Source organism: Calypte anna, chromosome 20 (genome assembly GCF_003957555.1).
Source record: "Calypte anna isolate BGI_N300 chromosome 20, bCalAnn1_v1.p, whole genome shotgun sequence".
Lineage (NCBI taxonomy): Eukaryota > Metazoa > Chordata > Aves > Apodiformes > Trochilidae > Calypte > Calypte anna.
Genome location: NC_044265.1, coordinates 2,826,129 through 2,850,728, shown reverse-complemented (window position 1 = coordinate 2,850,728; position 24,600 = coordinate 2,826,129). Strand labels below are relative to the sequence as shown.

Below are 24,600 nucleotides of genomic sequence, written 5' to 3'. Positions count from 1 at the left end.
CATTGGAAATTATACAGGAATAAGTTCTCTGGCTCCAATGAAGGTGCTGTGGAATGCTTTGTTCACATTGAGAAAGAAGGTATTTTTGAAGAAAGCACACTGGATTTCTTTTAAAAATCATAGTCTGTGTTCCTTGCCACCTAAAATGGAAGTGCTTTTAAAGTCCCCTTTAAAGCTGTGGACTCAGTGGCAAACAGATGTGACCAGCCACATCCAGCAGTGTGCCCAGGTGGCCAAGAAGGCCAATGGCATCCTGGCCTGGCTCAGGAACAGCGTGGCCAGCAGGTCCAGGGAAGGGATTCTGCCCCTGTGCTCAGCACTGGTGAGGCCACAGCTTGAGTCCTGTGTCCAGTTCTGGGCCCCTCAGCTCAGGAAGGAGATTGAGGTGCTGGAGCAGGTCCAAAGGAGGGCAACCAGGCTGGTGAAGGGACTCGAGCACAGACCCTATGAGGAGAGGCTGAGGGAGCTGGGGGTGTTGAGGCTGGAGAAGAGGAGGCTCAGGGGAGACCTCATCACTCTCTACAACTCCCTGAAAGGAGGCTGTAGCCAGGTGGGGGTTGGGCTCTTTTGCCAGACGACTTTCAACAAGAAAAGAGGGCAGGGTCTCACGTTGTGCCAGGGGAAGTTTAGGTTGGAGATTAGAAAGAATTTCTTTACTGAGAGAGTGATCAGACATTGGAATGGGCTGCCCAGGGAAGGAGTGGATTCTCCATCCCTGGAGCTATTTAAAAAGAGACTGGATGTGGCACTCAGTGCCATGGTCTAGCAACCGCAACAGTGGTAAAAGGGTTGGACTCGATGATCTCTGAGGTCCCTTCCAACCCAGCCAATTCTATGATTCTATTCTATGATTCTAAAACTTCTATTCCAGTCCTAAGAAAAGAGATTTTTATTCTTGCTAGTGCTTTGCATTTAGAAGCATGAGCTAGGGGGTGCAACAGGAATAAAATGTTGTTCAGGAGCTGTTGTTATGCCTTGAATTATTGAGGTAAGAGACTTGTAATTGCCAGCTGCCTGTTAAGGACACTTTTATTCTGTGGCTGAGCTGATGTAACAATTGCTCCCTGCCAGGGCCACTGACAGACAGCCCAGTTTTCAGCCCTGTCTGTTCATTGTCAACAGAAAACAAGTGTACAAGATACCAGCCTGGCTGGGGTTTCTCTATCACCAAAGGTTGGTTAAGTTGTTGGATTTTTATTTTATTACTGCTTAGACTGGAAATAGATAGGAACAGGATCTCTCAAGGTGTGTGGCACCTGGTACCACTTCATAAGTTGAGAGGGCTTGGACTGGATAACTTTGTTTGTAAAGGTGTTGTTATTCTTATGGACCTTATAGATAAACTTCCTGCCCTCCATAAGAAAGTATGTTGTCATCTGAAGTACACTGGAGAAATCACCATGGAAATCCATGGAGAAATCAATAGATGAGCAATAGTCTGGAATGGCATGGTAAAAAAGCCCCAAACTAAATGCATAAAGTAAATCCTAGAACAGTACAATGTAATTTTTAACAAAGCTTTCAGAATTTCTTCCTAAACTAAATAAAGAGGTGAGTGTTTTCCCCCTTAGTACAGCATTCCATGATATCTACTAGCACTAATAAATATATAAAGATGTTAGAGCAGCTGCAAATTTAATAAAGGTTAGACATGGAATAAGTGATGCAGATAGCTTTGTTGTAGAAATATGTAAGGGTAAAGCAGCTGTCAGCTTGGAATGTGCTGATAAATATTACCTAAAGAGCATAAGGGGAAATGACTCAGTTCCTCATATTACCAGTTGATGTCTTAGGGCTGTTCACACAGCAAAATAGGCTAAATCAGTTGGTAGAAAAAGAAGATTGACCACAGCAAATGTGTACAGAAGAGTCTAGTAACAAAAACACATTTTCAAGAGCTTTCCAAATCATCCTAACCTTGAAGTAAATTATAGCTCTCAATTAGACTGGCCCAAGCTAGCAGGGATGTTACTGCTATTACTGAGAGTCCACATTTCATTGAAAATCTGTTCCTTGAGAATAAAAGATGTTTACTTATAATTCATATAGTGGGAAAACCAAGTGAATAAATTGAACAGCCCATTCCACTCCTACAAGCAGCAACATCTTCAAAACCAGAGTACTAGAACAAACAGTAATTTACTTTCCATTCCATTTAATTTCTCCATGGCACCTGAAAGCAGCAGGGTGTAAATCCACTGAGCTGCAGGGTGTAAGAGGTGGTAACTGAGCTGTTCATGGAATAAGCATCCTGGTGTCCAGCCACAGCCAGGAAAGCTGCAGGAGTGGCAGCAGGAGTGCCAGAATGCCTAGAATTCTGAGAACCCAAACAGTAACACAAGTTTTCTTTATCAGGATGGTATTTCAGGCACCACCTTATTTTTGTAGCTGGAAACAGATTAACGGTGGAAATGGTAAGAACAAAATGTGAGCAGGCATTAGATTGGTTCAGTGATGCTAAAGCAGCCTTGCTACGTCCTTCTGTGGAGTGTATTTGTTTTCATAAATACCAGCAGGTCTCTTTGAATTCAACCAAGCCACAAAATTCTGTCCTCCTGAATGTTAATGAAATTATATAGCACTTTTTAGAGTATTTTTCATTGTTAGATGTCAGAGTGCTCTACAAAGGAGGTCAGTACCATGACTGGGAGCCTGAGTCTGTAGTGCTGTGCCTAAGGGCCAACTTTCTAGTCTTTATTTTTGAATAGAAATGTAAAAAAAAAACCAACCAAACATAAAACCCAAGGCAATTAAACCTCTTTGTTAACAATGTAGAAGTTTGTAGGCAATTGTTTTCCTCTTCTGTTAATAAATAAACAAACTGTTTTCTATTAATTCCATGACCAATTCCTTAGGGCTGGAAACAGTGTTAATTGGGGTATTAAGAACCAGATGTTTGTTCTAAGTGCTTCAGAAATATCACAGAAATGACTTGTAGGTATCCAAGCCCCAGACTTTGGTGGAACTCTTGTTCCACCTCCATGAGTAATATCAGGCACAATTAGAACAAAATATTCCTGAAAGATGATAGATGTTTACTTAAGCAGAATACTATCAATGATGAGTATTCTATAGACTTCCTTTTCAGTTCAAAAGGTTCTGACTCCTTCATTTTCCTGTTTATGGTTGCTTACCAATAGCTTTACTTCCATTTTTTTACTGGGAAGAATAATCAAGTTTTGCTTGCTTTTAGAACCTCTTTTATGTAGTTTCATGCAGTTTTCCCTTGTTTTTGCAGGAGTAAACATGACCTAGTCCTCGTACCTTTTCTTAATTTATTTCTTTCCCTCTTCCCTATGCCTTTAGTCCTTGCTTTCTTATCTTTTTTTTTTTTTTTTTTTTGGTTATTTGTCTAAAGCTGTGTACTCAAGTAGAGTTTCTACACTCTCCACAGCAGTGCTGGCAGGGCTCAAATCCAACAAGTAGCTTGATCTTGCTCATCTTTATTTCCACATTGCAGTTTTCATTCTCCTTTTTCTGTCAATAGTCTTCATGTGCTGGTGTTAGAGGATGTGAGATGGATATGGGTCTTTAGTTTGTGTTGGATCCCAGAGTTAGTTCCCTGGTGGTAAAGTTACCTGAGCTATTCTGTACTTTTGAGGCAGATACCTGATTAGTACCACAAGGACAGGAGTTGTGTTTGAAGTAGGCTGGCACAGCACTGGCAGGATTTTTCACATTACAGCACTGGAGTATTTCAAGGACCCTGGACCTGCCTGCTCTTGAAGCTGTTGGAAGAATAATGTTAGTAATGAAAGTATTTAACATTTGCATGTTCAAAGGATTTTACTATCATTTGCTAATTAACTCCAATGGAGACTTAACCAGGGCTGACTAGAGTGAAGTAATTACTTTAATTGTATTAAATACAGTTCTGCTCTGAACACAGAGCCACAATGCCATGTGCCTTTCTATATAGCAGCATTCTTTGGTGGGAGATTTTTACTTTTTGCTGTTCTGATTTCTCATTCCAAGTTAGCAGATAAGTAATCAGCATGCAGAGCCTGAAGATCTTGGCCCCATCTACCTCCCTGCTCACTTCCCTTCGTGTCAGTGCTGATTTATTCTGTGTATAAACACAGATCTGTATCTGCGTGCCTGCTCCATATCACTGCTGTTTCTTGTTGAACTGCTTTTGAAGTAGATATCCTGTTTGTCTAGGAAACAGGAGCTTAGATAGTATGAATAGGGGGCTGAGAAAAATGTTTGGAAAAAAATTACATGTATATATATATACACACTACATATAAATAATACATACTACAGATAAATACATACTACAGATAAATACATATTACATAAAATACATCCTACATATACATATATATACAAACACACACAGAGAATTACAGTTACAACATTTGACAGTATTTGTATGTATAGAATGAGAGTGGCAACAGTTATATGTTCCTTAGCAAGTTGAAATCTCCTCACTTTGGTTATTCCACAAGGAGCCTGAAGATTTTCTTGTAGCAGGAAGAGCCTTTCTTGCTCCTGAGGCTCAACAAGCTGCTGGCCTCTCCATTGCCTCGCACAAGAGTGAGCTCCTCTCTGTGGGTGTGTGTCCCACCTTTATTGGCCCCCTGGTAATAGGGGGCCTGCCCTAACCAGGCACAGGTGGACTCACACCCACTCTTTGGCAACTCGAGGCACCTGGTTTATCTTGTTTCTCTACATTTTCTGCCCAGAGAAAGGGGACCTGTTACTGACACAAGGTGTTCTTGTGGTGGAAGTTGCTGTGGTTTTATTTTCCTAAGAGGCAAACTCACTTGTGATGTTTTGAAAGATGCCAAATATTTGTAGCAAATGACACTGATACACACCTTTAAGGATCCTGTGTGTGGTTTTTTCTGCAAAGTTGAACAAGTAGCAGCCCATTAGTGATGCACCAGTGGCTCAGAAGCCCATACATGAGCCATACATCAGACATTGGAATGGGCTGCCCAGGGAAGTAGTGGATTCTCCGTCCCTGGAGATATTTCAAAAGAGACTGAATGTGGCACTCAGTGCCATGGGCTGGGAACCGCAGCAGTAGTGGATCAAGGGTTGGACTTGATGATCTCAGAGGTCCCTTCCAACCCAGTCAATTCTATGATGATGTGTTCTTCCTCCGCACCTGAGCTAAAGGTTCAGTGGTTTATGGTGTTTCAGAAGCCTATGGCAGGTTAGTGCTAAATTGCTGCTGACCACAGCATTAGTGTTTGTGGCAGCTGCAGCCCCCTGCAGAGATTAAGTCAGCATTTCATCCATAATTTCCCCTCCTGAAATTGGAAGAGGAGTTTGTGCCGAGCCCTTTTAACGGGGGACATTTTGAGATAAGAGTTGACACAAGGTTAAGGCCCGAGAGTTTTGAGTGCTTTATATGAATCTTCATTGCTTGGCCCATTACAGTGAACAGAACGTGAGAGCTGGTCCTGAAACCCATCCCATTCCCTGAAAATATTGCACCACCTCACTGGAGCAAATTTTCCCTTGCAGCAGAGCTAAAGGATGGGGATTCCTCCCACATCTGACTGGGTGTGTTCTTTTGTTCTCTGAGTTATTTTTTTCACTGGAGGAACAGAAGGGTTATCACCATTAATGTTGCTTCCTGAACTGCTCATTTAGCAGGCAAACATCACAGACGTGATGTATATATGGGTACCAGATGGCTGAATTCTACTTGGACACCACTGAACTGAGTGAAGTTTTATGTCAGTCTAATAGGCCAAATGCTTTCCTATGTCACCTTCCTCTTTTTGTTGAGTGGCACCATGGAGTTACAGCATGAATGAATAATTATGGAACAGTTTTCCTTGAGGAAGGTGATAACTGTCCATCTATTGCCTGCCTTGAGATTGGGCAGGATGCTTTCAATCTGTGCAGGAGGTTACTGATGTGAAGTTAGTGCTAACCTCTAGAAAGAACTGAGAACCTTGTTGCATAGGACAGGCATTTGTCTCTTTTTGTCTTTGGGCTAGAATGAATGCCAACAGAAGTTAGTCTCAACATTTATAAATTTGAAAGAAGATGCAATGAAATTAACATTTTCCTGTGTCTGAGTGTATTAATTCTTGCTTATGAGAAAATAAACAAACTTGCTAAAGGAATAAATTAAAATTCAACTGTTTATATGATGAATCATGATCCAATTTTGTCTGAGAGAAAGAAATCTTGCTCAGCTGTCTGTGCAACATTTTCTCCAAAAATATATATAATATTTTTTTTTTGCCAGGGAAGTTGCTAAGAATGAGCCAAATATGTTTTTCCCCACACTTTCTCTTCCACACAAAAAAATACATTAGTCTGGGGCTAGGTAAAAGTCATTTCTCAGCTTCTAAGGTCTAATGAGCAAAACATCTCTGGAAGCTCCCCAGGGCATTTTTATTTTGCTGTTTCCTATGCAACTTCATGTCTGTGTTTTGGGGTTCTCTTTTAGACTTGCAGTTGTAAAGAGTTCTTTTCCCATTTTGAGAATTTCATCTCAAACTTGAGTTTTGGGGGTTCATTATTTAGTTTCCTTTTTTTTTTTTCCAGTAAGACCCCAAAAGCCATTACTATGACTGTAAAGGCTACTCAAGGCTCAGCATTGGGATTGAGTTGTCCCTCAGAGGAATGTGTTTTTAATCATATTTTTGACTGTCATATCAGGTCTGGGATGTCAGTGACTAAATCCTACCTGCATTAGTATATCATTTTGCTTCTTCAGGCAGGGAAAGCTGGTAATGAAGATCACAAGGAATTGCTGCTTTTGCACAGAACTGATTTCAGAAAAGTAACAACTTCAAGTAATTAGTCTTAAGAGGGATATTTACCAAAATATTTGCTTTCCCTCTTGTGCTCCTGTGTTCTAACAGCCAGTGGAACCTTTCTTTTGCGATTAGACTTAATAGTTTAAACAGAATAGAGAGAGCAAGGGACCAATTTGACCTAAGTACATGTGAAATTGCAAACCTGTAAATTAAGAATATCCCACTGAAAGGCTGAGTTGTTAGCTGGCTGGGCTGTGATGTCAGATGCAAGAGGAGTTGATTTAATTAAGAACATTTACCCCTCTGGAGGCCTTCTGCTGAAGGGAAATTACATTTCAGTTTTTAATACTTTGTCATTCATATTGTAAATGTGAGATAAAATTTGTCCTTATGTGCCACTGAGAGAGGCTGGCAGGAGCACACTTCCATTTAGCTGGAGATGGTACTTTGGTACTGAAATCCAGCTTAGTATAAGGGTGTTTAGCCTGCTCTGAACATACATGGCATAAAGAAATGTTATCAAAGGCATCCAAAAAGAATGACTTCTAGGAAGGCTTTTTAATGACCCTGATGGGATTGCTGTCTGCAGGGAAGGCAGATGTAGTTACTGCACCTTGATGTGTTAAATGGTACATTTGAACTGCTGTCAGCCTATTTCTGATCCTTTCTGGTGCAAGCTGTCAGAAACAGAGCTGTTGGTGAATGTCAGGACCTTTCCATTATCACCATTAGTGAGACTGTGACACTTCAGCAGCAGTGCCACAACATCACTCAAGAGCTCCTGCAGGAGGAAGAGGAAAACCATTGGTACTGTGGGATTTTTTCCTCCACAGGGTCAGTACTGAAATTTTTCTGAATTTACTGAGTTTTTTCTCCACATCTTTCTGCATTTTTTTGCAATTATTTCATGCAATAATTATTAATTAATTATTAATTTGGGCTCTACTAGGATGTGATATCTCGATGCCAAGCGTGTGTTTTGTTTGAGAGCCAAGTTAGGGAACTGCATAGCCCCACAGCAATGGAAAAGCATATTTGAATAAAAACTCTAAAAGCTTCAGAAATGGGAGGATAGAAGGAAAAGGGGTTTCTTCCGAGTTGATAAACTCTATTGATTTAAATATGGTTTTATAGAAATGAGGCTGGAATACAAAACAAGCTTTGGCTAAGATATTTTTAAATACTTTTATGTGGAATTTCTTTTTTATAGTAAGGGTCAGACTGATAATTTAGTACCCCTTTGCTTATATTAGAAGATTTAAAGCAGAGAGAAAAGGATGCTTAAGGAAGAATAAGATATTGTAAAGTATCTAAGATTTCAGTGTTATAGAATCATAGAATCATAGAATTGGCTGGGTTGGAAGGGACCTCAGAGATCATCGAGTCCAACCCTTGAACCACCATTGTGGTTGCTAGACCATGGCACTGAGTGCCACATCCAGTCTCTTTTTAAATAGCTCCAGGGATGGAGACTCCACTACTTCCCTGGGCAGCCCATTCCAATGGCTGATCACTCTCTCCGTAAAGAAATTCTTTCTAATATCTAACCTAAATTTCCCCTGGCACAACTTAAGACCCTGCCCTCTTGTCTTGTTGAAAGTCGTTTGGCAAAAGAGCCCAACCCCCCCCTGGCTCCAACCTCCTTTCAGGGAGTTGTAGAGAGTGACGAGGTCTCCCCTGAGCCTCCTCTTCTTCAGGCTGAACACCCCCAGCTTTCTCAGCCTCTCCTCATAGGGCCTGTGCTCGAGTCCCTTCACCAGCCTGGTTGCCCTCCTTTGGACCTGCTCCAGGACCTCGATATCCTTCCTGAACTGGGGGGCCCAGAACTGGACACAGGACTCAAGGTGTGGCCTCACCGGGGCTGAGCACAGGGGCAGAATCACTTCCTTGGACGAATTAGTTATTTAACTAATGATGTTTCTTTACCATAGTCCTGGTTCAATGTACAGTGAAATAATTGGGAGTCTTCCCCCAGCTTCAGTATAAACAGGAGAGAGGTTCATAATGAGCAGTGTACACGGTCTAGATTTTCAAATAATTCACTGTTTATTTAGAAGGATAGGGATTGTTTGGAAGGAATGGTAATAACAGCCTCTGTTCAGCAGTTCCACTGAGAATTGGTGCTGTTGGGAATTGGGGAGCACAGAAGAGCTCATTTTTACAATGAGGAAATATTAACATTTGCTATTCCCAGTATTAGCTGTTTAGTGCATGTAATTTGGCACATGAAAAATACTGGCTTTTAATAAATATTTTTTGTGAAAGTCATTTATACATGTACAAAAGGAAGTTGATAGCAACAGTATTCAGATAGTCTCATGGGGGAAAATAATGTATGCATCTCCTGCACAGGCAATCCAACCTCCTCCATCTCATGCAACTCTTTTAGAAGTGAGGGGAGACTGCTGGGGTTTTATTCCTTTGAGATGGAAGTTGTTAGATTACAAATCATCACTTGTTTCCTGTATTGATTAGAAGAAGAAATACAATTACGTTTATGAATGTTGAAAATTAAGCAAGCTAAAGCTACCAAATGTATTTGAAGAATTTTACAAATCAGAAGCTGTACTTCCTAAATCCTCATTGACACTTTCTCTCTCACTGTCATGTTTCATGGTATGAACTCTCAAGGAAGAGCTGCAGTAAAAATGGCACCAGCCACATCACAGGGGACACAAAGGAAATTGGGACATTTCAGGCTGTAACACAAACCCTTCTGGGAGCCTAAGAAAGGATTGTCTTTGTGTTTATAGACATTTTACTAATAAAGAGAGGTGTTAAGCTGTTATTTGCAGTCCTTACACTTGGTATTTTGAGGTGGGCCTTATACAAAGCAAAGACACTCATTGTCACTGCAGAGGGTTTATTATATACTGTCACAATATTTTCTTATTATTATATGTTGTTTACAATATAATTGTATAAAACAAACCCAATATGTTTAATTCTATATTATATTTTAATATATAGTTTCTTCTATGCTGTCACTATACAGGATTTTGCTGTTCAGGTAGCCTAAGAAAATGTACACTTCAAAAGTTGTGTTTCACTCCATCCCTCTTTTCTTTTCCATGCATATGAGGCTTTTTGCATTTCTTTTTTCCCCCAGCACCATCTTCATCTTTTAATCTGCTGTTGTAATGAAAATCAGGTTGTGAAAAATCTTGGTGTTAAAAGCCAAATCACCTTCTTATTCAGCCTAACTAGGATACAGTCAAGGCACATAAAAAAAAGATAAAGAGCTGAAAGTAAATTAGGTTCATGCTCAATTTGATGCAGTGTAGGGTGACTGTGAAGATGTACCACAGACACCTCTGAGCATTCTCATGGTCAGTTCTCCATCTGTCCACCACAGACAAATGTCTTACTTTCAGTTTTATAGGTTTAAGTTGTTTAGCAGCATGGTTATGGGAATATTCCAAGGAGGAATCATAACCAGAAAAAAGTGTTTTAACTTAGTTCTCATTAGCTTTTCATCCAGAACAGATTGCATGGGATGGTCTTGTGGAGTGTGTCTAATTGCTGCAGCATGGTGATTTAATGGGGACACATTTTTATCAGCTTGTTTAAGTGCATCTGTACCAAGTGACCTTGCAGCTTGGTGTGCAGTCATTCAGCTCTAGAAACTGGAGTGTAAATACAAGATCTCATTTGTATGCCCCCCCTTGAACTTTGTTCACTGTTAGGTATTTGTTTGATTTTTATATGGCATCTGGCATCACTGTGATATCTGAACAGGAACTCTTCACCCTCCATCCCATAAATGTTTGGTGTTCTACAGTCAATATTTCCCTGGATTTTTACTTCTTTTGCCCTGTACCTTCTGAGCTTTTCTTCTTAGGATATCAACGTTCCTCATCCTATTTTGTCTAGGAACTAAATTTCCCTTTTTTACTGTAGAGTGAACAAACCAAGAAGTTTTCAAAACTCTACTGCTGCAGCTCTTACCACTCGAGTTCTGGGGGTCTTCTCAAGACCCATTTCCTTTTCTGCTTTCTTCCCTTCCTCTTTGGCCTCAACCTTCAGGTTTCTCTCTGTCTCCCACTCACATCCTCAAGTCCAGTGAGATGCAAATCTGTAAAGCTGTTTCCTTCAGGTTGCCAGGAAAACATCCACCCCCCACACACTCTTGCAACTCAGTTAAATTGGTATGGAAAGCATTCCTCAGCTTTGTAGCCTTCAAGTGAGAAACAGGATTTCAAAAAGCTAATTTGCTTGTTTTCATAGCATGCTCTTAATTCTACAAGGGAGAGAAGATGATCTAATCTAATTTAATTTTGCTGTTGGAGAAGAAGGGAGATCACTTGGCCAGCTGCTGCTCAGAGCAAACACTGAGCATGCAGGCTACAAGATAAGCTTTGAACTTTTATCAAGTCTCTTGGCAATATATGCTAATGTGTGCTGTTGGGAGATGTCTGAAACTTTTGCCTCTGATTGTATTAATTAGTGTGCTGTTCCAAAACGAGCTGTAACTCACTGCAAAATAAGTAGGAACTGTTACACTGAGGACTTTCTCTGTCCCTGATGCTTTGGTGTTTGGGCAGGGTGGACTGTGAGGATGTGTGTTTGGCCTGATTTGTGAAATCACAGTGCTGGTGGTTTAGTTTGTTTCTTTTGAAATTTGAAGCATAATCTCATCTAGTCAAGCTGATCATTCCTTGGATGAGGAAACCTTTTTCTCCTCAAATATTTGAAGTTCTAACGGCAGGTTAACAAAGTAAGGAAGATTTTCAGCCCTTCAGTGGTCATACTAAATTTCTGTCTAGACAGTGGCAAACTCTCAAAAAACAAATCCACTATAATTTAGGACTCTTTCTAATAGTAATCTCTTGAGGCAGATTTGCTGCATTCTTAAACCTGCAGGTTCCATGTGGGGTAAATTTGCCAGGATGTTAAGATACAGCTTCATGTCTATCACTTCTACATCAGTTTAACACCTTTCTTCTGCAGGCAGTGTCTCAGACCCTACAAATCCTTCATTAGCTGGAGTCTGCATCAGTGTGAGATCTGTGATATCCTATGAAATCTGCAGAGATGTACTGCAAGGTGCATAGTGTTGGCAGACATAATACAAAAGTCATGAATATTTTGGGGAAAAAATAGGAGCTTTGTTGTGATTCCTTTTGCTGATGGGCTCCCCAGGCTCAGTTTAGCATCTATGGATCTGTCTCTCTTTTCATATCTTGACCACTGAGTGGTGATCTGGGCTGCTTGATTAAGAAATGCCTGTCTTCAGAAAAAGAAAACTAACCAGGAGTTAAGGTACAGGAATTCCATCCCAGTTTTCTTAGATGTGCAGCCAGAGCCCATGGATATTCCAAGAGAAGAGTCAGTGTGAAGGTGGTTGAGAGACTTCACTGGTGCCCAGGGCACAGGGTGGGAACCAGTGAATGATGAGAGGTGGTGTGGGGGTCATGGTTGTACAGAACATTTAAACTGCTCACCCAGGTGGGAGGTTTTGGATGTGTGAAGAAGTCTCTTTGCATTCCAGACTTTCTGCTGTCTTCACATCCATTTGTGCAAATTTGCAGTCTCTTTAGGATAAGAAGCATCAGGATTTTTGTAATTTATCATCTTGTAGATGATATTATTTAATACATGGTTTAAATCAAATAACTGACTTCCTCATCAGCTGGTGTGAGATCCTGGCAAGCACAGATCCAGACTGCAGCTTCTCATCTGCTTTGGTCCATTGCTAAACTTGGTGCACCATGTGCCTGCAGGCTCTATATTACATTTGGCCTCCTTAGACATCTTTCTAAGCAAGGAGATCAAAACACTGAGCTAAAATCTCAGTATTAGCTCACTGGTAAGTGTGAACTTCTCAGAAATTCTCATTTGGATCCAGACAGTTCTCACTGGGAGCCTTTCCAATACAGGTAACATACTGAGACAGAATCTTTCTTAGGAGCTTTCTTATTCTCTCAGCCACCTCTTTAGATTTCTGTTTCTCTTTGAGACTTAAGAAATAGATGACTCACCATCACCTTAGCTCAGAAATAGAGTTAGTATCTTCTGTATTAAAAATAAAGAATTGCATCAAGTCCTTCATCAGGTCTTCAGCTTTTTGTGGAAAAAGAGAAGCCACCCCTGTTTCCTTCTGAAATTACCTCTTTGCTCAAATTGAAATTGGCCTGGTGATTGCTGCTTCTAATTAAAGGACTGTGATCAACCCTGCAGCTCTATGATTACCTTTTTTTTTTCTTTTTAACCTCTTCAGACAGCAGACTTAGTTGTCCCACTTGCCTTTCCTGAATAGTATTTCATTATTCCAAAGGCAAAAGCAATTAATGTTATCTGCCTCGATGATAAATATATTTAAAGCTTTCTTAAATGAAAAAATAAGTTCAGATGTGAAACCTGAAAAGCATACATCAGGGCTGAAAATGTACAACAGCCTATGCAGAGTTCACTGGGCTATGGCAGGTTTGTTACAAGCAGGAATACTCTGCTGTGTATTTTATGTGTGTACTCCCATACATCAGCTTGAACTTAAAGATAAGAAGTGATAAAAACCTGCTGGCCTTAACGCCTATTCCATACTTTATTTGAGAGGTGTTTTAGGACATGGATTTAAGTCTCTGCAGTTTACATACCCTTACTTCTGGATATTTCTTAACTGTGTAGAGGTCTGGCTGCCTGGCTGACTTGAGAAATGTCATTCTTCCCTTTTGTACCCCTCTCGGGCATCCTTGTACCCCCAGCAGAGCCTTCTTGGGCATCTATGGTAGGAGTGTAAATCTGCAGTAAAATGATTATAGGCTTGTGTACCCATTTTGCAATTAAGTGGTTTTTCTCAACCTCATTCTGCAACCTGAGATCTAAACACCAATCTCCATTTTCCCTCACTGTTCACATCATCATGAGTATTTTTACAAAGCAGTTATGTTTACATAAATACATACATAATAATGGTTGCCTTCATTTGTTGTCTCTAATTGAAAATTTCCTACAAAATCTCTGTCCAGCAGAGTGTCTCTGTTTCTGGTGTGTTGATTGCTTCCAGCCTGTGTTGTTAAGGCTCTACAACAGCTCTGTGATGGCCACTGCTACTCTGATATCCAAGTGAAATGAAGAAATCTCTGCACAGAAACAAACTCTGTGGCTGCACTCAGGGAGGACAAGTGTTCAGGTGGCCGGGTGTAAGAATGCAGGTTTTATAGATTTCTTTATAATTATTTCAGGCACGTAAGAGAATTCAGGTAATTTTTTATTTGTGAAAAGCAAATGGAGAGTTTGGGTGTGGAAGTGAAGAAAATGGTTTGTACTTCTCTAAACACATAATAACCTATTTTTTCTATAGTCTCTTAACAGCAGCTTTACTTCAGAATACTTAACAGTTCAAAGTACTTGGCTCTAAAAATCCCAGAAAGGACATGAAAAGTATTTAGGTTTTTATCAGGCTACTGGTATATGGAACAACACAGTCAATGTTACAGTTGTGCCATCTTACTGAATTCCTGCCCGGAATGTAAATGAGAAGCCATTCTGTTTTAAAAGCTTCAGCTAATATAATTAATTGCATTCATTTTCAAGGTGATGTCTTGCTTGTTTGGGGGAAGGAGCAATAGGAGATAAAAAAATGGATATTTCAGCAGTGATTACAAAAGAGGTAGTGATTTCCTAAGTGCCTTTTGCTGTTTCCTGGCAGTTTGTATCTCTTACTAGTGAAGCATCTGCCTCAAGCCACTGAAAATGTTTTTGTGTTAAGAGAATAGGATAAATATATTGGAAGTAATTGTTTACCTCTAAATTTATTTTCTTTTTTGGCAAACTAGATTTGTGTCCTGTGTTTTGTTGGAAGTGTGGCCATTTATCCCTTGACATCTGGGCTGTGGGTAGAAGTAGGTACTGAGGGCCTTAAGTGAGATTTTGGCAGAGGAGGATGTAACTGGGAGCAATCCCTTCTTACAGGGTGTGGTGGAACAGAGCCCCAGTGGCACCTGTACTCTCACAGCTCCAGCTCAAGGAGATCCTAAGGAGGGATTTAAAACCCATGAAAAACAGGGATTTACAGGCATTAAATCCCTGGCATTATTGCCTTATCAAAACTCTGTCTCCCACAAATGAAATGAACAGAATCAGGAGGAGTCATCTCATTCAACTGCTTGATATCCAGCAGGGCAGCAGCACATCCCGTGGGATGACTCCTGTTCCTTTATTTTTTTACTGCCATGGAATTGTACTGTTCACTGATTTGTCCTGGAGACAATAAATACTGTCTGTTCACAGGTGTCTAGGCTGAGATTGTGAAAAAAGTGGGTGTTTGTCTTGAAATTAAGGATAAGAGTGCTGAGCATTAAAAGGAGATTCTTTTTAGATGATCATAATTGCAGCTGGATCTCTCCCTTTATAGTTCAAAGGTTTGGTTTTAAACTTAAACCTGGTTTAAGTTTACAAGACAAATTTGAAAAAGGAAAATCTTCATATTTGGAGAATCCCAAGAACAGAGATGTGATAGGACATGCAGGAATATTTTCTAAAGCTGGCTGAACTTTGCAAACTACATTTGTACTTGTGGAAGTTATTACTTGTAACAGAAGTTAAAAAATATGCATTTCACATATGTGATGTGGGTCAGTATGTCCAGCATAGCACCTATACAGATACAAAAGTCCAGGAATTTGGTTTTAATCAGCATCTACATGACAGAAAACATACAAGCACACACCAATGCAGTCTGCTTTAGGGTCTCTGTGTGTCCCAGTTCTAGACACCAAGATCTAACTGGGCACTCTCACCAGGATCTTTTGGGGGGAGGAGACCAGACCCAAAGGAAGCTGTGATTTTTCAGAAAAGCCTCAGTTGCTGAAGAAGAACTGGGAAACTGATGATGAGAGGATGAGAGCTGCCAGGGGTGGTCAGATGCATCTCTTAACAGAAATACAGCTTCTTTGACCAACTGCTTACTAAGAGTATTTTTAGTTTTCTTTCCTCTTACTCTTCAGAAGCAATTTAGAAAAAATGAAAAGTTATCAATCAGAATGTAAAAAGATATTACCAAATATTTGCCTTTTAAAAAAAGTATTCTAAAGGCAAACTCATGGGAACCAGAGATAAGCATTTTTTGAGGCTTTTGAATAGTATGAAGGCCTCCTAGTAATTAGTGATTAAGAGGGAATCAAATGTTAGGAATATTTTATTTTCTCTAAATGAAGGTTTTGACATCCAAGAATCAGTTTCCTATTTAAGATCTGATTGCTGATACTAAAACCAAGTAAATGAGCAGTATACATTGCTTCTCTTGGAGCTGGTAACCGAAACAAGAAATAAAGTAACTTGCCTTCTGCAAATTGTCAGCATCCTTGGGAAAAAAAAATAAAATTGGGAGCTAGGATCAGAAGCTTCTATTATCCTGAACTCTAAGCACAATTATTTTGCTCTTAATATCCTGAGAATAACGCCTAAAAAGGTAGAAGTTTCTATTTTTTTTTCTTTCTTGTGTCTTATTTATATTATTGAGTTACATGGACTACTAGCCTGTAATATCAATGTACCTTTGTAAGGTACAAACAACTATTAAAGAAAAACAGAAGCAAACAGCATATGTGACAAGAATCTAATCCTCTGTACAAACCAAGGAAAGTATTTCTGTAATGATGGACCTTTCATCCCAGAGCCCTGAGCACCTGAGCTGGGAATGGGGAGAGGCTGAGAATCAGTTCCATGACTGCAACTGCTCCATGAGGGCAGGGGCTGAAGCAGGGTAATAGTTTCTGCAGTTTTCCTCTCCTGCTAAATCCTCACTGCCAGCCTGTGGCTAACTTGTAAAATTAATCTGTACTATGAGATCTGGTGTAGTTGGTTGAAATCTATAGAAAACCAGGCTGAGTGGAGCTGGAACGATGGAAGTGAAGGCTCAGACAAGTGTCTGATGTTGGGGTTCCTTCAGGTATTTCTGAGTTTCACATTCAGAGGGAAAAGGCTTCAACTTTGTAACCCAAATGAATTGGCAGGTGTGGATCCAGGAGTGTCAGCACCAACCCAGCTCCAGGGTGCTGAACAAACCACAACAAGAGCCTCTAAAAAAAAAAAAAATATCATGAGATGAACAGTGTCAGAAGCTGAATAAACAATAAAGGATTGGATAAGGTATGGAAAAAGAGCACAAACTACACTTGATGGTTCACTGAGGCTTAAATAATTTCCCTGTAGCCAATTCTATATGGGAATAATAAATAAATACTTTGTACTTTGTGAGACTGGTTGCTTCTCTAGTAAAAACAAGTTGACAGGTTTTGTTTTGTTTTATCATGGGTTTTTTGTTTGTTTGTGTTTGTTTGTTTTGTTTTTTTTTTCCCTAGAATAGATTTTTCAAAGTAAAATCAACACAAAAGAGCAGATGAGCCTAAAAATGAACAAGGTATTAAATAAAGATGCCCTGGATAATTGTGCCAGGTCTCCCTCTCTCACTGCTTTGATTTCTGGTTTGGATACCCTGCAGTATTTTGCAATTTGCACCATAAAAATATTAAGAAACACTGGTGTGTGACAGATGACTTAAACTGCAGGGCCACTTGAAAAAGCTATTAATGTAGTCAGGATTAATTCCGTGAGGAAGCAAAAGTCTCTTTTAAGGATTTTGTTTGTTTTTTAATTGAAAAGAATTTTTTTAAAAAACCCAAACTATCCTTTGTGCTCAGTGTGTGGATGCTCTCATGTGTGGAGCTGAGCTGTGTGAGCAGAGAAGAGGAGCAGCACTTGGCAGGACAGCTCGTCCAGGGGTGACTTGGTTAGCTGGGAAATGGATTTGCTCTTCTAGAGGTGCTCAATAGGAGTAAGGATAAAGCAGAGCTTCCCAGCAAAGTAGGCAGTGTTGTGCCTAGATTAAAAAGCAATGTCCTGCGGGAAGGCTCTGGAAATTTGCTTCATTTTCCCTTGGTTCATCTGCTGCTTTGCTGGAGGGAAAATTGGGGCAGGAGGGAGTGAAATGGAAGCAGCACCTCTGGTGCTTCCTTGGGAAGGAGCCTTCTCTCTTTTACAAGCTTGGGCATTGACTGTGGCACCTTAAGTGGGGGTAGGAATCCAGAACTACTTAGGACACACATTAAGCTTGGAATTCAGCACTTTTTAATCGGGTAGCTTGTTCCTGACATTCAAAGTTGAGGTAACTGCTGTGGCTGTCACCCTGGGGGTTTCCTTCTCTGCCCAAGTGAGATGTCTCCCCCGAAAATAACAGGAGGCTCCGATGCAGCAGGCACAGCTTTCAAATGTTAAACCAGATGGCAATTATCCTGAATTAGTCTCTCATTTGTAATACTCCCAGTTTTTGGAAGGGTTTGTTTTGGTTTGTTTTTCTTTGTTTGTTTTTTATGTGGGGATTTGTGGTGTTTTGTTTGTTTGTTTTAGTTTGTTTGGGGTTTTCTTGTTGAGTTGTTTTTTTTGTTTGGTTGGTTGGTTTTTTGTGATGAGTTTTTTTTTTTTAAGTGCTTTTGATTACCGTGGTTTAACACTTAAAGACTTGTTTGTTTTTTAACTGGTTGCTAAAGCCCTACACTTTCTGGCACTTTGGAAAGACACTGCCTTGCTTCCCAGCTCTCTGGAGCATTCATTTCCCAGGACACAACATATAATGAATTTATGATTTGTGTTTTCTTAACAAAACTGTTAATCCATGAGAGGAGTAATGGGGATTATTTGGATGTGATTTCTGACACTGAAAAATCTGAGGTGTTCTTGTGTCCTTTCTCTGCACCAAAGGCAGCAGCAGGACTGGATCAGGAAATGTGGAAGTTACTCCATGCATCCACAGAACCATTCTGCCTTTCCTGTGATCTCTTTGGGGTTTGATTTGCAACATGAAAAATAAGCAGTTGTTTCATTCCAAGGCCTACAGGATGATTTTTCCAGTTTGCAAACATAAATATTTCTACAAAGGCTCCGATTTGTAAACACTCCTTACTTATCTTGTCCTGCTACAAAGCTTGAGAAGATGTTTGAAGAACAGGGTGCTGCCAGGTGACTGTTCTGAAAATCTCTGAGCAAGTGGGGTTTTGATCCAAGTTTGCCCTTCAAATGGCAATTTTTAATTTTTTTTTTTTAATAATTTTACTAAGAAAAGCTTCCACTCTCTCCTTTGATTGCTAGGGGTAACAAAGTTTCTTGTTCTAGGTTAAGAAATAATATGGAAATTTTCAGGGTCACATCTGAACATTTAAAGTGAGATTTCCATTTATTGTTCCAGATGACGAGAAGGTCTCAGGTTCCTTTCAGTGTCTTGCTAAAAGAATTAACTGTCCAGAAAGAACTAGACAGTGAAGTTCATCTCATCTTGTTCCTTTTAGCAAAACTCACTTGCTGATGTAGCCTGGGCATCAAACCCAGATTTTTGCAGCTACCACTCCAGAGAGATCACCTCTGTGAAATACATGTTATGTTCCAGAGAGATAGTTTTTTATCTGTTGAAATTCACTTGATTATTATTTAAAAGTTTGCAAAAGAAATCTTGAATAAGAGAAATGTTAAATAAAAGTACACTATTTCTACTTTAATGTTTCTTTTACTGATAGACTCAATATTTGCCTTGACTGTGGTGAGAAAGGAGCTAAATAGGAGGGAACAAATTTTCTTTTCAGCTAATGTGGAAGCCTATCTCACATATTAGAAATTATTAAAAGACTGATAATCATCTGATTCTCATTTTTTAAAAAAATCTCTATTCCAGTTCTCAATATACTGAATATAATATAGTTTTGCTTAATATATTTTGTCAATTATGAGAATATTTATTTTCTTTAGCAACTTAAGAATCTCTTGATAGATGTTTACAGACAACTTGCAGAAAGTGTTGAAGGGATTTAGCTGAATCCTGTTATCTGTGAAACCTTACTGGTTTGAAGTAGAAGTCCTATTGGTAAATATTCCTTGTGTCTGGTACTTTGGAGAAGCTGTGAACTGTTCTAAGGATGTGCAACAAGGTACTGAATATTTCTAATATAATTGCCAATCATAATGCAAGAGGCCACAGACAGTTTTACTGAATCACAATCAATGAGTTGATAACGGGATCAAAATGCAGATCTTAACTTTAAAACAGGAGGCTGGAAGTTGTTAAAAGGTTCTACTCTTCCATAATGTCCTGAGGTGAAGTGAGAGACTAAATGTGAGAGGAAATCAGCTATTGAATTTATTCTTGGTTCTAGTTGGATTGGGTAGGCAACAGAAATAGGAAGTGGGGTAATTCTTGTGTAAAAGTGGTGATAAAATAGGAATAAACATCATCTCAAGTAGGGGAAGGGATTGCATCATCCTCCGGAGTGAAGGGTGAAATTTATGCTTGTTAAAGGAATAAATAAGAAATATTTATGGAGGAGGAATCCAGGAAGATCTGAAATCAGTGTGTGAATTGGCCTTAATGCATTTTACCTCTTTGCTATGTAGCAAATTATCAATATGGTAACTCCTAGGATTGGCCTGTGGAATTTCCTACAGGGATGTGACTGGAAAGTCTGTTGCAGGTGCTGAAAATACAGACTTAAGGTTATGTAAAGAGGTTGTTTATAATAAAAGGAATAAAGAAGATTGGAGCTTGTTCCAGCTTAGAGGTTGGGACAATATATTATTAGGGAGTTCAAGATAAATATAAAGCAAGGAAGCTGTAAAAATTCAGAAGAAGGGGAATATAAGTAACTGTGACATGAAAAAACCCAAACCAAAACAAAAACCCAAGCAGCAATAGAAAGAAAGGTTATAAAGGCTGAAGATAATACCTTTAATGCATTGCTAGGCAGCATTAAAAGTGCAATAAAAAGCAAAAAAAATCTGGAATGAGTGAAAATTCTAGCTGTCTCTTCAGGGCTGCTGAGGTGACTGAATTAAGTGGAGCTCACCCTATTATAGAAAAGCTGTTAGGAAAGAGATGAGGATACAGCAAAGGTCAAACTGGAATGGTCTCTGGTCCTGAGGATGTAAAGGTATTAAGGGAGGCTGGAAAAATAAAGGTTTAATAGCCTTTAGAAATAGAGGTGGGGAAAAAAAATTAACAGGGGGTCTCATTGAATTATAAAGATGTTCTGGTGGGAACAAAATGGGCAGATTCTGCAGGAATATCTGCACTGGTGAGACATTTAAGAAGAAGGCATTGAGAGGGCACATTAATCAGAATTCTTTGGAAAAAAAGAATACATCAAATAGAGGTTTTCAAGGAGAAGAGCAGGGTAAATGCTCTACATGCTTTCAAAACAGTAGCTAAGGTGTAATTCTCAGTGCAGGGAGGTAGAGGGAAGTGGCTTTCCACCAGTCAATTACACTATAAAAATTACCCAGACTTTCTTTGCAAAAGTGTTTTATTACATCTAAACACTTCTCACTTTGAATAATGTTGGAGAGCAGAGATTTTCGAGTTCATGTGGCTACTGGGATCAGTGATGAAAACCCAGGCTAAAAGGGACAGAAGTGGAGAGAAATACTCTGAAGTTACACTCCTAAAAATCTCCCTGTGGCAGTCATGGAGGTGTAGTTTTCTTTATCACTTTTTGCTAGAAGGTTTCCTGAAGACCCAGACATCCCAGTCAAGAAGTTGATTTTGCAGATACAGTTTTAGAAACACTCCAGGTGGTTTGAGCCTTGCACAGGATCTGCAGCACTGAGCACTGGCCTTGCGTAACCAGTGATGTGATCTAACAGGGCTACAGAAGGGTTCATTCTCTGGTAGAATAAAACTCGATAGAGAAACAGCTTCTGTTTAATTTAAGATGAGATTAAAACTGAAACTTTATTGCCTGAAGTTAATTTCCAGCTGTCCTGCTTGTCAATCCCAGCTTTTCAGTAGCTGTGGGTTCACTTTGGTGATGGCAGAGCTCCAGCATGTGCTGTAGTCCTGTTGGTTTACTCAGCCTTTCCCAATCACAGAATTTAATTTTGTTGCTTTCACTTCTTTATCAAGGAAATGTGATATGCAACACTGTAATGGGGACAAAATAATGTACAGCAAGGCTGAAGGCAAAGAACAGAAACCAAGGTTCCTTTTTCAGATTAATTTACTTGCTTCAGTTTGCACAGTATTATAGAAATTATAAAAAATATAAGTAGTGAATATGTATATAATAATATATGATATAAATTAAAAAATCAAATTTCTAAAAAGCTTTCAGGGAAAGAGTGGTCAGACACTGGAATAGGCTGCCCAGGGAGGGGGTTTTGTCACCACCCTTGGTTGTATTTTAGATGTGGTGTTGGGATATGGTTTTGGGGGAGAACTTTGTAGAGTAGGGATGATTATTTGACTCAGTGATCCTAAGGGTCTTTTCCAACCTGAAAGATTCTATACATGGTGTTGCTGAGTTTTTAACTTCTATGCTACTGTTTTAATTGATTGCTTTAATTCTGCATCCAGTTAGGGTGCACTGAGAGTCAAAACAATGTGTTTGGTACATTGAGTATTTCTTATGTGTTGCACTTGGCCTCCGTTTGGTGTTCTCACTGAACACCAAGGAGTATTTTGTGGGTTTTGGGTGTTGGTGTGATTAAGAGGCACTCTGTTACTTGTCTCCTTGCTTATTGGTTGTATGTCAGTTTTTTCAGAACTTGTACAGATGATGTTTTTCAGCCTGTGAAGACACAGCTTTGTCCTGAAGCAAAGCTATTTGTTTGTCATGGGGAATAAGCATCTTAATAATAAGTATCTTAATAATAAATATAAGAAAGTTATTAATATTGATTCTTTGAGTAAAAAAACATTATTTTTGTAACATGTTTCCAAACTAATTCTCGCAGGCAAAAAGTAAACATTTCAACAGTATTTTTGTTCATGAAATTGCCTGTTTTCCCAGAATTTTCACTTCAGATTCCCAGGTTGGTTTTGATATCTGTTCACAAGGACACAATTATTACACCACAAAATTGTCTGGTAATGCTTAAAAGCAAAGAAAACCCATCACTGTCTGTGACCCTGTTCTTTGTAAGATACAAGCAGTGGAAAATATCCCTCTTTTTCTTGCTGTTTGTCCTGATTTACCTGGATGTGTCTGAATATTTGATAATTTCCCTTGAAATGGCTCCAGTGGCAAGTATTCCATCATTTCTCATGGGTGACTCTTTCAGAGATAAGGTTGCCTGGTTTGAGAAAACCTGATGTGATATCCAACATAAATGTTTCTTGGATTAATTGTCTCTCTCTGGAGGACTGTTCTACTGTAGGAAGAAACCTAAAATTTCTTATATCATGTGTTGTGGTTTGATTTTTTTTTCTTAATAATATTGACAAATGTGAGGGATTTGGAATCAAATTTCTTGGAGCTTGGCCAGTTTGCAGCAGTTGAGGGTTTATTTTTTTTTTTTTTAACTGGAAGGGGATACCTCTATCAACAGCAGTTGTTTTCCCAAGGAAAGAAAAGTCATTTTTCCCATTCTGCAACTGGCCTCTCTCATTCATGGTGCTTTTCAGAGGCCATAATATCTTAGCACATTGTAAATGTTGCAAAGGATTGGAATAACTTGAACATATGGTGTGTAGCATCACTTAAATCTGCTGCAGATGCTGAGAGCTGACAGCAAACTGTACAAGGGAGACCAGGCTGGAAGTAAAGAAGGTGGGGAAAATTAAAAAATTAAAACATGTGTAATTAGTCAGTGCAATAAGTCAATAAACTCTTTTTAAATATTTGGATAAAATCTTTCAAATGCCAAGGAGAAATCACTGCCTTGTGTTATCCATGACTCACAGTTATTTAGCTTTGTCTTCTGCCTGTTTGTAATGCATTCTAAAGGAAAGAACAAAACGAAAACATCAAAAAAAAAGCCTCAGACACAACAAAACTGTGCAGGGTTGAGGTAATTTTAAGTAATTACAGAAATGGATGCTTAACAATTTATGAGAATTGTCTTTGTAATAGAAGACAAGCCAGGTTAACCTTGCTTGTGGTGAGATAAGGTTTGTAGGCAATTAGGGAAGGAAGGAGAATTTCCTTTCATATCCCCAGAAAACCCTTTCTAAACACAAATTGTTTATCAGGGGCACACAGGTCAGAGAGTTACTTAGTACTTAATGGTATTTTGTGGAATTTATTTCTTCTCCCTGTGTTTATTTCCAGTGGCTGAAGTACTTTCTTATGCATGAGCATCCTAAGAGCATAAAGAGAGGCTGTTTCTGCTGAGAAGGGGTGGAAGGGGCAGCATGAGATGGGAACTTCTTGAATTTCCATGGTCTGAATTCCAATCTGACTGCTGCCTTTCTCTCTGGGAATGTCTGACTCTTGGCTTCCTCCAGCAAACTCTTGTAATTGGATCCCCAAAATCTGTGGTGGTGGCATTTGTAGGGATGCAGTTGTGCTTTCTCACTCTGCCTTTTCCTAGCTGGCAAGGTGGAGGAACACTTGCTCACACCTCAAAAAATAAAAATAAAAACCTCTGTTGCCTTAAAATGGCACTGAAAATACTTGTGGAGGTAACTGAGTAACTAAGAGGCTGATTCTTCTAAACTTGCATCTTCTTCTTCTTTACTTGTGACTTGGTCTGTGTATTTAGTTGAGAAATGAATGCTTATTTTACTCTGCCACGTGGCCTCTACCACTTCATGGGTTTGGTGAAAAACCATTGCACTGCTGGGGACTTTGTCATCTCCCTGAGCTGCTGCACCAGGCAGCACACGTGGAGAAGAGATGATGGTAGAGAATCCCTGTGTGGGATTTTTCTATCCTAGGGAAAATGCTTTAATGTCACCCATGATTTTATCTGCCACTCCACTCTGAGCATCCTTCCCATGTTCAGTTCTGCACAAAAGGAAGAAATGTTGCCTGTAGTTTGTCTTAATTACCCCAGTCTTTAATGTAGTTCATGGAAGCACTGTCAGAGATGGAATTTGTCTTAAAACAGTAGAAATTGGGACTCCTAAGAGGGTCACAGTTTACTATAATGCAAGTAGAAGGTGTCT

The 24,600-nt window shown here is 39.5% G+C and overlaps 1 protein-coding gene across 1 annotated transcript in view; it reads left to right on the top strand.

Annotated features, from left to right (window-relative positions):
• Positions 1-24,600, top strand: part of PTPRT (protein tyrosine phosphatase receptor type T) — a 327,684-nt gene that overhangs the window by 1,563 nt on the left and 301,521 nt on the right. The gene's annotated exons all lie outside the window — the stretch shown is intronic.